Source organism: Anastrepha ludens, chromosome 2 (genome assembly GCF_028408465.1).
Source record: "Anastrepha ludens isolate Willacy chromosome 2, idAnaLude1.1, whole genome shotgun sequence".
In the NCBI taxonomy this organism is placed as follows: domain Eukaryota; kingdom Metazoa; phylum Arthropoda; class Insecta; order Diptera; family Tephritidae; genus Anastrepha; species Anastrepha ludens.
Genome location: NC_071498.1, coordinates 159,355,636 through 159,369,354, shown reverse-complemented (window position 1 = coordinate 159,369,354; position 13,719 = coordinate 159,355,636).

The window sequence follows — 13,719 nt, the reverse complement described above, 5'->3', positions numbered from 1 at the left end:
GGTTCGAATCTCCGTGCAAAAAATACAAAAAGTTTTTTCAAATAGCGGTCGCGCATCGGCAGACAATGGCAAGCCTCCGAGTGTATGAAAAAGCTCCTCATAAAAAATATCTGCCCTTCGGAGTCGGCTTAAAACTGCAGGTCCCTTCATTTGTGGAACACCATCAAGACGCACACCACAAATAGGAGGAGGAGCTCGCCAATTATATTTATATTGTCAAGATCGTTAATGGAATTTTGTTCGTAATCTAATTTGCTTGCGCTTTATTGGCCAATTCCGTCAACTTAATTGCCACACCTTGCAACAATGTACAGTTAGCAAAAAAAACAGCTCGCAGAAAGAGTTCGCATTATTTAATCTCTCCAATCAGTCACAGCTATCGCGAGAGCGAACTTGACAATTAAAATCAGCCATGCAGTCAAAAATTGGATGAAAAGCGCGGCCTATTTCATTTCGTGTTGTAGGTGTCACGCCAATATAGCAAATATAATATAAATTCTACTCTACTATGCATTTAGATTTCACTCCACTTTCTAAATAAAAATTCTCTTTATAGCAAAATCTCTGCCCGCCTTTGTGCTGGAGCCCTTTTTGGCTGCTTCCATGAAAAATATTCAGTTAAAAAGTTAGGCTGGCGTGCGCCCTGTTGGAGCATGCATCATGCCCCTTTTTGCACATGTCACAGGCGACATTGTTGTAGTTGCCTGCAAGCGCAAAGAAAAGCAGAAACAAAAACAATAGTACAACAACAACAATAACATCGCCAACATGAGGCATGCAAACAAGCAACTTTGTGCTTTGCTGCTGATACATTTGGCCGATTTGCAAAATACGAATTTCAGTTCAAAATAATTGCACAGGATACACGCCAACTTGCCACATGCGCACTTGCATACATACACACACACATGCCACAAATGCACAGGTAGGTGTGTATGCAAACTTTTCTATACTTAATTTGTATATTTAGTAGCTGCTAGTCCATTGCGTTCAGCTCCAACTGGCCGCTTGCATCAGTACTATTGATGGTGGCATTGTTGTTGCTGTTGTTGTTGCTGTTGCTGTTGCTATTACTATTGCCAATGCCCTCTCTCTCCACTGCTGCAAGTGTTTCCAGGCCCAGATCCAGTACTCCGTGTTGCAGTGTTTATACGCATTTGTCGCATACTCGGACGACAGTGGGCGCTAGGCGACGCTTAGTGGACGACAACGACGACGAGATGCTGGGATATGAAATCACAATTTCTGAGAAATTGTATTTTGATTTATTTATAATGTTGCAACAACATGCAGGCAAGCAGTTAATGTCACTTGCAACATGCAGCAGCAACAGCAACAGCAGTAGCAGGAGGAGCGGCAGGTACATTTTATTTGGTATTACATTTTACGTATGTATGTGTGCTTGTATATGTATGTAAGTGCATGCATGCATGCATATGTGAAGCAAGCCAAGTCAGGTAGGCACCAACTACCTACCAATTGGTGCCTTGGCCACAGCAAATTGAATTGGAAATTTTGGAAATCAAAATTTTGATTAAATGAGAAATGAGAAATATGCAAATCTGCAGTTTGTGGAAATTAATTATGCAGCAGTGTATGCTGATGCACAAAGTGCCATATATTTGTATATACATACATACATACATGTCGCTGTGAGTGTGTGCGTGTGTGAGTGTGTAATACAAACAGTTGCGTGACATAACACGAGCAGCTTGCCATCTGATAAGCGAACGCGGAAACGTAAATACACAAAGCAGCCACATGCACTTGCCAACTAACACAATTGCAAGTCCTTACACACACACACACGCCATATATTCGATCCAGACATGCATTCCCATGCATATATTTAGCGCATTATCTGACCCCTGTGGGCGTTGGAAAGCGCTTTGCTGTCTACCTTTGCGATGAAATTCATTTGATAGCATTTGTTGAAATAATTCGTTGAAGCTGAATAGAATTTTTAAAATGCGCACAAAAGCTGTAATGATTCGCTTTGCTATTCTATAATTTATGCCAAGAAACTGCAGCTATTAATTAACTGTTCGGGTAAGTGAGCATTTTGTAATTTTAATAAGTTCTGATGGCTTAATTTCGCAGACGACTACAGCTGCTGATGTTCGTATCTGCTAACGATGCTAATTCCATAAGATTAGGCGGAGTTATTAGCAAGTAAGGCAGGCTAAGAAATAATAATTTAGAAATAACTTGGACGATGACATCTGATGAAGCGACGCTTGGAGTGTGTGAGGGAAAGATTATGCGCAAGATTTTTGGACCTTTCCACGTTGGCAACGGCGAATATCGCAGGCGATGGAACGATGAGCTGTATGAGCTTTACGACGACATAGACATAGCGCAGCGAATAAAGATCCAGCGGCTACGTTGGCTGGGTCATGTCGTCCGAAAGGATACAAACGCTCCGGCTCTGAAAGTATTCGATGCGGTTCCAGCTGGTGGTAGCACAGGAAGAGGAAGACCTCCTCTGCGTTGAAAAGATCAGGTGGAGAAGGACTTGGCTTCACTTGGTGTGTCCAACTGGCACAGGTTAGCACGAGAAAGAAACAACAGGCGCGCTTTGTTAAACTCGGCCAAAACCGTAGGTAGTAGTAGTAGTGGTTATTGCCCGATCTCAATAATTTTTATCTCTAGTAGACCTCTCTAGGTAGACCTTTGGCGATCTCGGTAGTCTAGCGTAAGTTTATTAGTCTGCCTTCCCAAGGGTTGTGGGTTCACAACTTTCACTTTTCCTACTTTCCCTGTTTCTAAAAAAAAACAAAAATCACTCCCCAACCCCAAAAACGTATCCTTTCCATCCTTAATCCCGCACAATAGTCTGCGCATTATTTGCATTGTGACTGCTGAAACAAGCAAAATCAGTGACATTGAATCAGTAGCGCCATCAAGAGGAAGCGGGCAACCGCGGTAAATGCTCAGACCAACCAAAAATTTAGCGTAGTCCTCAACCATTGGTACGAACCTTCTGGCAGAAAAATGTGAAACACAGATAGCGCTCCAAGAAGTAAGAAGACGTTGTTCCTAAGCAACGACAGGTGGGCATTTCCACTATTTAGAACTGGTAGCGGCAGGCTAGTCGCCTACCCTGTCAGAAATCAAAAAAAAAAAACACCAGTCTAACGGTTAGACGCGATAGAAGTGAAACCTTCCGTAAAACAAACTGAGAGAGAATAAGACGAAAGCAGCATTAGGAGCAAGATAATTATAGGTTCATTATAATATTGCTATAAAGTTCATATTTTATTTTCTTCATTTTATTATTATTCATCCTCAATGTTTTCAATTTCAACAAATGATACGAGTGGCTTATGATAGCTAAAATATGATACAAATGCCTTGGTTTCGATGTTGTCAACATGTCTTTGAAATACCGCGTCAATGGTTGTTTTTGATCGTGTTGTCGATTCAGTGCGATTGTTACACATTTTTAAATTGAATGTTGTATTGAGAACGTCAATTAAAGGAACCGCTGTGTCCAATGCAAAATTTACGTTAAAATCGCCACTTAAAATCATTGGAACTTTATTGTAATCTTTTCTAAGTATCCGCGATACTTCTGGTGTATACTTTATTAAATTTTCGTGAATGAATTCCGTGATGCTATTTATTGATTTTTTTTTTCTGTCGATATTCACGACACTTTTCTGCATTATTTTTCGGCATAATTGCGGTAAATATTTAAAAATGAAAATATTTACGGATATAAAAATACACACGCGGTTGCTATTATGAGCGTCCCCAGCAAAACCTGCGTGACCGAAACTCTAACACAATTACATTTTTTTGAATGTTACAAACACATATGCACGCAGGTTTTGCTGGGGCGTGACCGAAACTCTAACACAATTACACATATGCACTCGTATTTGTTTGAAAATCGACTTTTGTTTTTGGTTCTCCGTCACCTTTGGAAAATGTGTAAACAGTAAGCAAACTTTATTCATATATTTTTCCTCATTTTTGCATCAGTAAAATTAAACAAACGCCGTAGCCGAATGGGTTGGTGTGTGACTACTATTCAGAGTTCACAGAGAGAACGTCGGTTCGAATCTCGGTGAAAACACCAAAATTAAGGAAAACTATTTTTCTAATAGCGCTCACCCCTCAGCAGGCAATGGCAAAACACCGAGTGTATTTCTGCGATGAAAAAAAGCTCCTCATAAACATATCATAAAATAAAAAAATACAATAAAATAACTGTATAAAAAAAATTTTTTTCTTGTGATTCGAACCAAGGATTTTGTATCGGAAGCTGACATTGCTAGCCACTCGGCTATCGCGCCATGCTGTCGGCGCAGGCCTACAAGTTATTTAGTTCGTCGCTACGTGTATATGTAATATTCGTAGCCAAGAGTGTCGCTTTTTTCGTTTCACTTTTACTCAAATCACTCCCAACGATTCTAAAGAAGTTTTCACTTCAAAAAGAGTAACGAAACCAACGCACAGCTGAGTTCTGTGGCGGCTCTATACTCCCGAGAGGAATGAACAACAGAACACAACAAAAAAGGTAAGTAGGTAGAAGTGACAGTCGATATCTAGACCAAGTCACTTAAGCCGTTGCCGATCCATTGTAATACTACAGTAGCAGTTTTCCTGCTACTCCTAGTTAAACCAATTGTGTTTGAAGGGGTTACGGGTGGTCAAAGGCCGAAAGAATGATGATTTTCAATCATTTTTTTTTTTGCTAGTCAATTGCTTTATTTTACAAAAATAAAAACATAGCATTAATACCTCATGTTTCGACTTGACTTAAGTAGAATTTCAAAAAAAAATTTATAATTGTAAAAGTTATCGCGGTTTGTGTGGAGCCCGTTTCTCCAGAAGTCCCTTGCGGTGATCATCACAAGTCCTTAAAGATTCATCTAAACTCAATTGGACAAGAGAAATTAATTTTATTAATAGATAATCTTGTGTCTGATTAAAGTTTTTTTTTTCAAAATTAACAATGTGCTGGCCTCAGAAAACATTTTTCAGATTTTCGAGAAAAAACCGGCAATTAATTGTAAAAGAAAAAATTGAAATTAAAAAAAAACAAAAATTCTTCGATCGCGCACGAGTTTTTTATGTTTTTCAAAAGCAATACAAATTTTATTGAAATCTACCAAGCGGTGTTTAAGTTACAGTGATCACCAGTTCAAAAAACATAGTTTTGAGAAAATGCATTTAAAGTTCTCTCGAACGGAGCGCCCCACCGTCCTTTCTTAATTGTTGAATAACTCGAAGAGGATTTGTCGGATTTACTTCAAATTTTCACACAATATTTTTAAGATATTATACTTGAAGAAAATGAAAAAAAAGAATCCAGGTTTTTGAAAATTCTGATTACCCCTAACCCCGTAAGTGCAAACCCATTGATCTGGCTGCCACGAAAGTCCCGATGGTCATCAGTATCATTCAGGAACGATAAGCCAAAATAACTAAACCTAGTGACATGCCATGCAGGACAGTGATAGAGAAAGATGCCTGGCAGACTATTCCGCCTCTTCATTCTTGCAGCTTCTGCAACTGTCAATCTGTTCTGCTGTACGTTCAATCCTTGAGCATGCCGACGTCGAGAGAGAGAGCTATACTTTGCAATTGCCTACTGAGCCCAAAGTAACATTAAGAGTAATTCTCCGCGTGATCTCCACGCTGATCAATTAATAAATTTTTAAAAACCGCAATTTAATGTAAGGACAGAAGCAGCGGCAATGACAGCATACCATGCATCAGGCTGAATCAGATGGAACTTATCGAAGCTCTTTCAAATGCTCAACCACATTAAAGGAAGACAAATAATGGTTGACAGCGGTCCGATGAAGTTTGTCGAAACCTTCTGCTACCTGGGCTGCACTATCACGACAGATGGTGGAGCAAAACAAAGTAAGGGCGGCATTCGGGCGAATGCATACAGCATGGGTGAGTTCGCAAACTGTGAATATTCAGCCCATGTGTGAAGTCTGTATTGCTGTACGGAACTAAAACATAGTTTTTCTCTAATACCATCACACAGAGGATACAATTTATCGTCAACAAATGCCTCCGCATCATCTGCAGAATACCGAGATTAACGAACGAGAAACCTATCCTTAGGCAAATCAAATGCAGAAAGTGCTGATAGAGAGGTCACACGCTTCGAACCCCACCAGATAGCAAAACGAGAATGGCACTGGATTGGAACCCGCAAGAGACCAGTGGTTGGGGTCGGGTCGAGCAAAGATTACTTGGAGTAGGTCGATGTTGCGCGAGCTAGCAGATGGCGTCATCACATGAGACGACGCAAAAACAGCAGCTCAGAACCATGTACGATGGAAGAGTCTCTCAACAAGGCCCTATGCTCCCGAGCGGAGTGAACAAGGATATAGGAAAACATTGGCCCAAACACCTTCTGAGGGGGTTTGGTCTAACACCTCCTCCTCTTCGTGACGGGCATCCCGATATTTGTCCACTAATGAAAGGGTCGACAGTTTTATCCCGCCTCCGCATGGCAGATGGTCTTTTATGAGGATATTTTTCATGGCAGAAATACACTCAGAAAGTTTCCATTGTATGTCGAGGAGCGACCGCTATTAAATAAAACATTTTTCTATTGGTTGGTTGTGTTTCATGCACGAGTTTCGAATCTGTGCACTTCCAGATGGTAGCCAAGCATCAACCCATTTGACTACGTTGGCTGAAAATTGCGAATTTTGTCAAAGGATATGAGATAAGTATATGAGCACAAGTAAGTAGTTCAATATGAAGAACTCCTGTAGGAAGGCTCACTTTTGATTCTCATATAAATTCTGTATACTTTTAGTGTTTCAGTAACGGCCGAAATACTACTCTTTACATCGCACCGCCACCGCAAAGGCGGCCCCTTTTTAAAATGTCTCGTTTTTTATTGCATCAGCATTGTTTTTGCTTTAAATTCTCTCACTACATTGTAATTAAAATAACTTCACACCTATGGCACTTATCGTTGCCAATAAAACTTATGCGCTCACGCACATCAGAGCTCAAACGAATGTGGCAACGAAAATCCATGGTGCTGAATAAAAATGGCATTTACCGCATGCAATGGGTATTTGAGGGGGCGGTTGCCGAATCACACGCCCGTTGCACTGCATAAAAGCACACAAACAAATGCGCGGTCCTCCGATCGATACAGGCGGACACCTTTGCTGGATGCTGGTCGCTCGTCCGATCACTCGATCGACTGCATAACTCGTATCATTCAGTCACTTGTGGTTGGGCGGTTGGTTGCAGTTGCCTGGCAGCGGTTTAAACTAAAGCGTGTGATTTTATTGCACTTCACTTCATTTATTCCGCGTCTGTTTTTCATGTGCCGCTGCGAAATGCTTGCCCCATTTGTATACCTAAGTGCGCGCGCAATCAGTGTTTGCCCGCCTGCTTGCCGATTTTACTGGTTATTTTGCTTTCTTGAAATCATGTGCCATGTACGCCGCGAATTCTTCAAATACTTGAGTGTTCAATTCCTATCGATCGCGAAGTGTCGTTTTTGGGAACGTAGCGGTCACAATGCATCTCAAACAATAAGAGAAAAAAAATGCCTGCAACATTATTATACACAAGAGCTGCAAAAAAACAACAACAAACACACAGGGTGGGTACTCGTAGTTACAATTCACCAATCGTTCACATTTTTCACACTGCGCACTTTCAATGGAGTTTAGCGCTTTTATTGTTGCTTTCTGCGATGGTGTTGGCGATTGCCTTCGGTCATTCGCATCCAAACAATTCCACTCGCAACCATATCCGTATCCACATGGACATTGGCATTCGTCTTGGCATTCGGATTTTTTTTAACACTTTGTGAATTGCGCGCATTTGTCTGTTCGCCCACCTGCCCGCCCAGCTACCACCTCCAGACTCCGTGCCCACTATTTGCAGTTATATTTGGATTTGGGCAAATGAAAATGAATGTCCTGCGTTCGCTCATTTGTACATTTGGCGTTCCATATGTCCCACTTGATTCAGCCATTTGTTGTCCAAATGAAAGGCGCACTGTGGGTTAGATTCGTATCCGAGTCGAGAACACTCAAAATGGAACAACTATGATAAATTTTGAATAACATTTTTAGTAAATTGAGTTACATTCACTGGGCCAGTTACTTACGGTGGAGGATGGTTACATGTGTGGAAGTGCACACAAGTGGAGAAAGTCTCTATTTACCATTCACTTCGAAGTGGCCAGGACGATTCTTCTACATACGGTCCAAGCAGCTCACAACTTCAAGTATCGTCTGGGTCTTCTGAGATCAAATACTTAGAGGTAATCCTAGATTTTAAGATGACCTGGAAGGCGCACGTCGAACAGAAGGTCTCTCGAACACTAAAAGTTTTCTGGCAGTGTAAGAGAACCTTTGGCTAGGCATGCGATCTAAGATTGGCAATAGTACACTGGTTGTACCTCACCCTGATTAGACCCATTATCACATATATCTATGTAGTCTGGTTCCGATAGGAAGTATGACGTTTTGATCCCAGATAGAGATCCAGAGAATCTACTAACGGGATTTCAGCACACTTTCTACTTCGACGGATCCAAAACCAGCGAAGGTAGCGGATCTGGATGGTACTTAGAGGAAGAGACTAAGTACTCCTACGCTACTGGACAGATGGCTATGGCATTTTTAACGGAAGTCTATGCGGGTAGTAGCATTGGAATTTATAATGACAGTTAAGCTGCTCTGAGAGCCCTTAATCACCCACGCTGCTCTTTGAAGTTGGTCGGTGGATGTAAGACAAAACTGAACAGTGTTGCAAAATACAACAAAGTTAGTCTTATTTGGGTGCCTGGATACTGCGGTATTACAGGGAACGAGTTAGCAGATAAACTGGCTAATGAAGGCTCTGCAAGTACACCACTGGGCCCTGAACCCTTTCTAGGTCAATTATGCATCAATTCAACTATGGACTGACAACTTCATGAGGTCTACCCCTAGAAGACGTTGGCATGAGTTGGACTCCTCCAAAGTAGCTAAGTGCTTTGTGAAAGAACCAAACAGAAAAATAGCAAACTTTCTCTCAGAACTTAGTAGAAAGGACCTAAGAGTACTGGTAGGTGTTATCACAGGGCCCAACGCCTGTGGTCAGCATATGGCTATTATGGGAATCATTGACGATTATCGTGAAAATTAGGACACTGCGGAGCATTTTGAATGTAGCTGTCCGGCGTTCTCTAGAATCAGACTTAGGCTGTTGGCGTGCGATGTTCTGAGCATGGATAAAGTTTCTGCTCTTCCTCTTCAGGACCTCCATATAATATCTATCCAGTCTTTCTATTCCTTCCACTGTAATCTAATCTTCTGGGTAGCTCCCATGCGTCCGTTTGAGAGCGAGCTAATGTGAGAAGGCGAAGCAACCCAGGATATTTGGTGGCGCGCTGGGTTTGGGACCAGTAACGTAAAAACCCCCCTCAATGAAGAACAACACAAACTCGGGCAAAATTACTTAAGCGGTTATCACGCCAATCAAGGCGAAGAATTTATTTACGGTATTTTTTTTTTGTCGGGACAACTAGCAAGTGCAGCACTCAGACATGAATTAAGTCCATTGTACTAGACTTGGATTCCCTTTTAATTTTCTTTAAATCTATCCGATCTCCGAAGAACTATGAGTAGATCTTGTGGTGCCAAGGAGCCAAGATGGTCGCTTCTAAACACATCAGTGCCAAAGCCCTCAAACCTGATTCGAGCGAAGGCGGGACAGACGCACAGGAAGTGGTCCGCCGTCTCATCCTCCTCTTCTCAAGCTGGGCAGAATACACTGTCTGAGATGCCCAACCTTTCAATGTGCTTCGCCCACAGAAAGTGGCCCGTCATTTATTTACGGTGCTACAGAATGTTGTTTACTCGCCTTACAAGTTTAGTTCACGGATGACTTCTTGTCTTGTTAATCCACTTCGAAAAATAATCGAAATAGTAATTATATTTTTTTTCGATTTGCAGCAATGCCTAATTTCTCTCTCAACTCTATCCGAACACTTCAATATTAGGCTCAATTGAGTTCCCGGTCACAGTATCATAGCGCGAAGCTGCTGGACTGCTGAGCTAGCTTAACAGGGGTCCTCGAGACGGCTTCCTCACAAAATGAGAGGATTCGTGTGCCCTTCAGAAACTGTGGTCTACTCCTGAAAAAAGGGATTCGCGTTAACTCAGCAAGCGCCCGGTTAGTGCAAAGTCGAGAGATCCTTATGGCTTCGGATAGATCGGGGGCGCTCGAGAGAACTTCTAAGTCTACCAAACTTGGGTATCCGTGCGGTGAGTTTTGGCATTGGGTAATGGATGCCATTACATGATGACAGGTGTAACAGAGAGATAAGATGGTTGGCTATCAATAAAAACACCAGCCCTAGTCAAATAAGATGTGAACTTTCTCCGTTACGTAAAGAAAAATACTGCAAATTTTGAGTGAAGATTCGAATTGAACTAAAGATTCGAATAGACTGGATAAACGTAAGCATACACCAAGCCATAAAAAGCTAGACTTGCATACACCAATAATCATAAATTCTGGGATGATGAATGGCAATCTAGCATTTTTAGCAATAAAAAAAATTTAATTTCGATGGGTCTGACGGTTTTCAGCAGTATTGGAGAGTCATTTGCGAACTACGACAAACGCGTCACTCCCGAAACTTCCCACGGTGGTTCTCTTACGACCTACGGTGTTTTAGCTACTGTGGCAATACCCCGATTTCGCATAAGACGAACGCTGAAAACTATGCAAAGATCTTGGCTAATGTTTTGTTGAATTGTGCCGCAGAATTTCACGATGAATCCAATCCACAGCGCTAAGCGTACAAAAGACTTCTTTGCGTCGAAAAATATTTCTGTACTGAAGTGGCCCACAGTTATTCCAGACCTAAATCCACATACAGAACTACTGGATCATTCTTAGTAAGCAAGTTTATAAAGGCGGACACAAGATTATTATTGCACCTTCAAAGAGCTATTCAAAGGAAGAGGCAAAAATCGTCCTGCATCCTGAAGTCATTCGGAAATTCGATGCCTCGACGACTAGTATCAGTTACAAAAATACGGACAACAATTTTTTTTCTTGTTCACTCCTCTCGGGAGCAAAGGGCCTCGACAAGACTCTTCCAGCGTACACGGTTCTATGCTATTGGTTTTGCACCGTCCCATGTGATATCGGCATCTTTTAGTTCGCGCAACATCGAGTGTTTTTTGGTCGACCGCGACCTCTGATCCCTTGCGGACTCCAATCCAGTACCATTCTCGTGATGTTATCTGGTGGTTATCTCTTCATTTGATATGCCTAAGGATGGGTTCCTCATTCGTTAATCTCCACAGTACGTCGTTACTGATGGTGTTTGGCCAGAATATTCTCCAAATGTTGCGGAGGCATTTGCTGACGAAGGTTGTATCCCCTGTGTGATGGTGTTAGAGACCAGCGATGCTTCACTTCCCTATAACAATACGGACTTCACACATGAGATGAATATTTAGTGCGCCTGGAGAATTGCGATCTCCCCCATACCGTATGCATTCGCTCGAATGCCGTCCTTGCTTTGTTTCGCCTGCAATTGACATCTTCATCTGCCCCACCATCTGTCATGATGATGCAGCTGAGGTAGCAGAAGCTTTCAACGAACTCCACCGGGCATTCGTCAACCAATATCTGCCTTGCGTTGTTGTGGTTAACTCTCATGGCTTTGGTCTTGGCGATGTTGACCTCCAATCCGACAGTGGATGCCAGCGCGACTAGTTCGCTTGCATGTCAGATAGTTTGTGAGAGAGAAGGCAGATGTTGTCGGCGAAGCCCAGGTCCTCAAGATGTCTGGTGAAACTCCATAAGAGTCAGGGTCGGGTCAGTTGGCTCTTGACGTCATCAAGGACGATGGCGAAGAGAAAGGGCGACAGGATCGACAGGCGAATGGATCGCTGATATCGCCTTTGTGAAACACTGCCAGTTCGGAGTTCTCGTAGAGGGCTTTGATGAGGCGGATTATCTTGGCGGGAACTCCCTTTTTACTCAGTGCCAGCCATATTGTGTATCGTTTGATAGTGCCGAACGCCTTCTTAAAGTCTACGAACAGCATGTAGAGCGGAGAACGCCACTCAACTGATTCTTCTACTATAATCCGAAGTGTGTTGGTGAAGGCGAAAACCAGGTTGCTCGTCTTTTAAGAAGCGTTCGCTATCTTTGAGCCTGCTTTGTATGATTAGATTGCGGGTACTATTTTGTAGATTGTAGAGTGTTAAGTAGAGTTATTCCTCGCCAATTGCCACAGTCACGTTGTAATTTTTTAAATTGAAAAAATAAATCATTCATTCATTCATTTCCCTTATGCCGAAAGGTAAAAAGATTTAGTCTCCTGGCCTGATTCTGCGTCCTTATCTTTTTTTTTTATCTTAAGGAATATTGTCGGTCAGATGATTAGCAATTTAGTAAAACTCAGTGCATTATCTTGGGGACACCAGACACCAATTCTGGTACGTAATATGGGAAATCCGTCTTGATCAGTCAAGTCAACCTAATCTAGCCTTTCCAAATAAGGCACACTTTTAAGCCCCACTGTGCCAAACCTGTGAAATTCTATGCAATTTGTCTATATCTTCATACATATTTTGCTAGTCTACTGGACATCTCAACGCAATTCTCTGTTTTAGGCACTTTTTTTTGTTCTTGTACCATTTCTGATTTACCAGTTCGGTTCTCGGCTTGTGTTTTATGTCACTATAGCGTTGTTGTTAGTGTTATTGTCCTTGTACGATGTTGTACGATGCATAACAAGACTAAAAAGTGCTGCTGCATGGATTTCGAATGATTTGTGTGAGTAGCAGCGGCAATTAGAAAAACAGCAACAAATTGAAACGAACTGAAACGAATCGTATTGAACAGCGCAAATCCAGAGAAATGCCGCATTGATGGTGGCGTTGCGGAGCGGTGGCGTGTGGTGTGCGTTGGGGAGGCGGTGCCGCAGAGACTGTGCAAAGTGTAAATTTATGATTATGCGATTTTATCGAACGTGAAAAAATGAAATGTTTTTTACACTTTATAAAAGAGCAAAGCACATTATTAATACGCGCGCGCGCGAACGGTCTGTCAAGCATTTTTTTGCCTTTATTTATTTATTTTTTTAGTGTGGGTAAGCCAAAGGCGGTCAGTTGTTAGTCAGTTGGTCGCACGTTTGCACAAAAGTATTGGCATTTTTTGTGTTTTGGCGTAATTATTATGTGAATTGTGGGAATTATTGGTGCGTGATTGCCTGCGTTTTGAACTCTTAACACTTCTGTATGGAGTTTATTACTTTTGTATGTATAAAAAAACCCACTTAAAATTAATTTTTTATTTTTGTATAATTCTATACAAATTATGTCGGTATGATTTTTCAGGCGAAAATATGAACTTTTAGCTAACATTTTCCTGATGTGCCGCTTAATAATATTTTAATTTTATTTGTATTTTTTTCGGAAATTTCTCTCTCCACATTTAGCTGCATGAAAATCATCATTTACCTCTTAGTTTATTATCTCTGACTTGCACGCTTCCTTGGCAATGCTCCTGAAAAATGGTGAGAAATAGGAAGTAATGACTTTACACACTTGACAGGACACACTCGATGCTCGCTCATGCGCTGAGACAAAAGCCACTGCTGCTGCTCCAACACAGCGAAGCCGTAGTAATAAATTTTGACGACAACATTGTTGTCATAAATATAAATTTTCATTGCCAGTTTAGCTGATTACCCAT